Below are 3,981 nucleotides of genomic sequence, written 5' to 3' on the forward strand. Positions count from 1 at the left end.
ACTCTACTGTGATTTAATTTAGATGATTACGTGGAGTAGAGTGACAAGATCTACTTGAACATTTTCGGTTTGTGAAATGAAACACTAAATACACTACTGTAAATACCAGTAATGGACATTTAAAATAACCACAGTACAGCTAGAAGAGTGAAAGATAAAAGACTATTTAGAATGACATTCACAATAGACTTAAGAACAGTACAACCGCCCGAACAGGGACTTGAACCCTGGGCCCTCAGATTAAAAGTCTGATGCTCTACCGACTGAGCTATCCGTGCTCTGAAAGAAAGCTGACACTGTCGGGATCCTCGCAAGTCACGTGTCTCTTGTGCCGAAGAGCAGTCATACCTGACCCGTCTGGAATGACCACTGACAGACTTTATCCAGAAGCGACGGTACCACTCCCAGTAGAATGAGTGAGAAATACAGCATGACATGGGTAGTTAAGGGGCTCCCACAATCCATCTTTCCTCACATTACTGATTTTTTTCAATAGCATTTTGACCTTTTTTCACATTCAGATTTTTTTACATTTAATAAAATCTTTTAATCAACAACATTAAAAAGAAAACAAATGGAACATTTTTTGGAACAATAATTAAAAAAAACTTTCAATGCCTTGGTTGTATATGTGTGCACACCCTTTATAAAGGGAGTTGCAACAGTGCTGAAATTTAAAGAGCATTTCTGTAGAGAAAACAGCATTTTTTTCTGCCTTGATGTTAAGCTTAGGGAGCCTGTCTTTTAGAAATTCTATTTCTTAACACCTTGCACAGCCTCCCGACAGACTAACAAATACTTTTTGGAGAAATTGGCTCACACACCGGAAGACACTAACGTTTATTTACGTTAGAGTATGTGAATAACAGTTTAACCGAAAAAGTTTGTAATTGTGATTTTGTTAAAATTCAATAAATCGTCTATCAACAGTAAGAACTTATTAAGAAATTGTTTTATTTCATAAACTATAAGACAATTAAGAGAGTTTAAAGGTCATATCCGTCGCTTATGTTCTTTTAACTCTAGCGTTCAGGATCCAAACCCAGGTGCGGACGGTTGTGTTTCTTGAATCTCTTGTAATCATCAAAAGTCGATGTGTAGTCCTTCACTACTTTCTCGAGTTGTGCCATGGATATTTTATACGATCAATACTTGTCATGCTCTTTTGCATTTTCCTTAACAAACGGAAAAAGTTCAAAGTGTGTTTATGGCTGTGCTTCACATCTACACGAGAGCACTTGTAACAGTACAGGACACGCAGTGAGGAGTTCGTGAAGCTTTCAGTTTAGTGCGGAGTTCAGAAGGAGGATTCGCTCGCTGAATGATCTGTCAAGAAAATCCCGGATGAGATTCAACAGGTGTTTTCTGCAACAGCCACGACAAGTGTGAAGCAATCTCTGGATTTCCTGAATTTGAACTAAATTATTAGTTCAATTAATTTAGGATTTAACAGAACTTAATGAGGTACATTTAAAACAGCAGCGCAACTCTGCAGCACGTCGAGTGTGCCTGCATTTAATTGTGTAAACCTTGCTCTCTCTGAACACCATCAAAGAGTTCTCACTCCACAGAAGATTGCGATGTGAGTACTGTAATATAAAGCACCTGGAGCACCACTGAGATGGAAAAGGTTATGGAACAGACTTAGAGATGTGCAAATGCTCACTGATCACAATCCACCACTCACGAAGAATGCCTGCAGTTTCCCACTTTCGCGTTTCCTCTACTGAAGAGTAAATTAATGGGAATGAAGAAATAAGGAAAGAAAAATAATCGCATTGAAGCTTCAAGAGACTGGGTACAAATCAATCTGTTATTTTTGTATCCAGTCACACGTGCGACGGTGGTTAATTCCCAGACGGGGGAGAGCTTTTTCTCTACCTCCTTACTCCACTGTCTTTCAATTCTGTTTTCTTTGAAAGCTTTTTACATATTTTAAGTGCTCTTGATTAAACTATGCTTAGAAAAACAGCACTACTGATGATTTTCATGGACCGATGCGCACTTGTTCTGTACAACTCGAGTGATAAAGCCCTGTCTGCAAATATTGTAAGGATCGTGTTCTTATTTGATAAGTCCTTTTGAGATGTCTTGTCAATGCACACAGGCGTTAGAGCTGAATAATTTACTTTTAGTGGTGTTTTTAAACAAAGATGGAACATGTTATTTCTATACCAGGAAGAAAGGAGCAGACTTTAACTTTAAGAGGCAAAACCGACACCTTATCAAAGCTAATATTAATTCAAATGACATCACAACAAAAGAGTGGAGCCTTGAGTGAATAAAATTAGTTTTCATTGGACGTCTGTGTCTCCATAACTTTGTAGGTGAGAGAGAGGATTGTGATCATTTGCAGGTGCTTCTCGGAAGTGCGTTGGTGGTACAGGCGCCTTCCAAATAATTGAGTCGGGTTTGAATCCCAGCCAGTACAAACCCAAATCTTTTCAAGATAATCTGTGGTCCGCTAACACATCTTTTGAAACACTACAACAGGTAACACCCCGTGTGAAACATCATGAGCATCTGTTAAACCTCTCTACCTGCCCGTTCCTCACAGAGACATGACGAGGGTCTGAAGGGACATTTTGAGCCGTAGAAACATTTTATCATTCCGTACTTTCCTGTGCAGTCAGGCCAGTTCCACTTCAACTGCGCCCGACAACGGAGGTCGTTTTGAAAACAACGAGAGTAAAGGGACACTGCACGTCTGCAGAACATCACGTCCGAGTTTAAGGACAGCAACATCAGAGATTGGAAGCTAGGGAGTTTCAGGTCTGTGTTTTTATGATAGGTTCTAGAAAGTCTGAATACCTTTGCAAGAAGTATTTCAGAATCCCACTCAAATCCAGTACGATTGCCGCATAGATCTGCATTGTACAGTTAGTATACTGTTTGTCCGTTGAATCAAACACGCCTTATGAAGCATTTCCAAAACAGGAGAGATCGTTAGGGAATGCGTCTTTCTGTAAAAATAAAATGACTTCAAGGGCACTATAAGCAGAGGTGTGAAAGCCTGCTCCACAGAAGAACTATAGCCAGAGATGCCAAAGAGGTCGAGATTTCACCACGTGAGAGAAAGCATCTCAGAAAACGAAGTTGCGGTCGTTTCCACGCGTTATAAAACCACTAGGTCAAACAACAAGAGCTGAAGAGCCGCTGTTGAGAGTAACGCGGCCGAGCGCTCTAAGGAGCTGGCTTAAACCTCCAGTCTCTTCAGGAGCATCTGTTGGAGTCACACTGCTACAGTGTCTCTCCTTGTTAAGTATCCGTGTTATTGTTGTTGCTGCCTCCAGGCGATGGAAACCAGATTCAGAAAAAAATAATTTGAAAAACATTATTCCAAGGTTTACTTAAAGGCGCGGTGGCCAAGTGGTACGGCGTCGGTCTCATACACTGAAGATCGTTTGTTCAAACCCCACCTGTGCCCGTTTCATTTGTCACTGCTTTCCTTTAGTTTCAAAGTCTTCAAAAAACTCCCAATGTAGGAGTTTCAATAGTAAGAGAACATAACTGTCGCAAGTGTTTAGTATTCTTGCATATCCTGCCTTGTTTTTTAGTCGACAAAGCTTGTGTCTCTTCACACCCATCTTCCGAATGATCACCTCAGCAGTGGGAAAGAACGTGCGCTTCGTACAGCCCCCGACTCCATGGTCTGATCACAAACATTTCGGGGAGCTGTCAGTCCAGGTTGGAAGTAACGTTCGAAAGCACTAAAAATCTGACTTAGGAACGAGAAGACCGTGTTTTTTTAAACGAGTAAACGATAAAATAATATACTGCCTGCAAGACTATGTCAAGTTCAAGTTTATTGTCATTATACTTATACACAGGTATATGGTATAACGAAATGCTATTTAGCTAGCTCTCGGACATAAGTAGTACAAAGAAAAAAACACAACAACACAACAACAATACAATTGTATTACAAAAGAAAGACAGAGACAACAGCCGATGTGCAAAAAACAACAACAGGCAGTGTGC

The 3,981-nt window shown here is 40.3% G+C and overlaps 1 non-coding gene across 1 annotated transcript; it reads right to left on the reverse strand.

The window, feature by feature from the left end:
- Window positions 1-205: 205 nt before the first annotated feature.
- trnak-uuu (transfer RNA lysine (anticodon UUU)) lies at window positions 206-278 on the reverse strand. Its single transcript has one exon. It is a non-coding gene; the product is annotated as a tRNA-Lys (tRNA).
- Window positions 279-3,981: the final 3,703 nt, after the last annotated feature.

The sequence above is a fragment of the Atractosteus spatula genome, chromosome 10, assembly GCF_055471065.1.
Source record: "Atractosteus spatula isolate fAtrSpa1 chromosome 10, fAtrSpa1.hap1, whole genome shotgun sequence".
Taxonomy (NCBI): Eukaryota; Metazoa; Chordata; class Actinopteri; order Semionotiformes; family Lepisosteidae; genus Atractosteus; species Atractosteus spatula.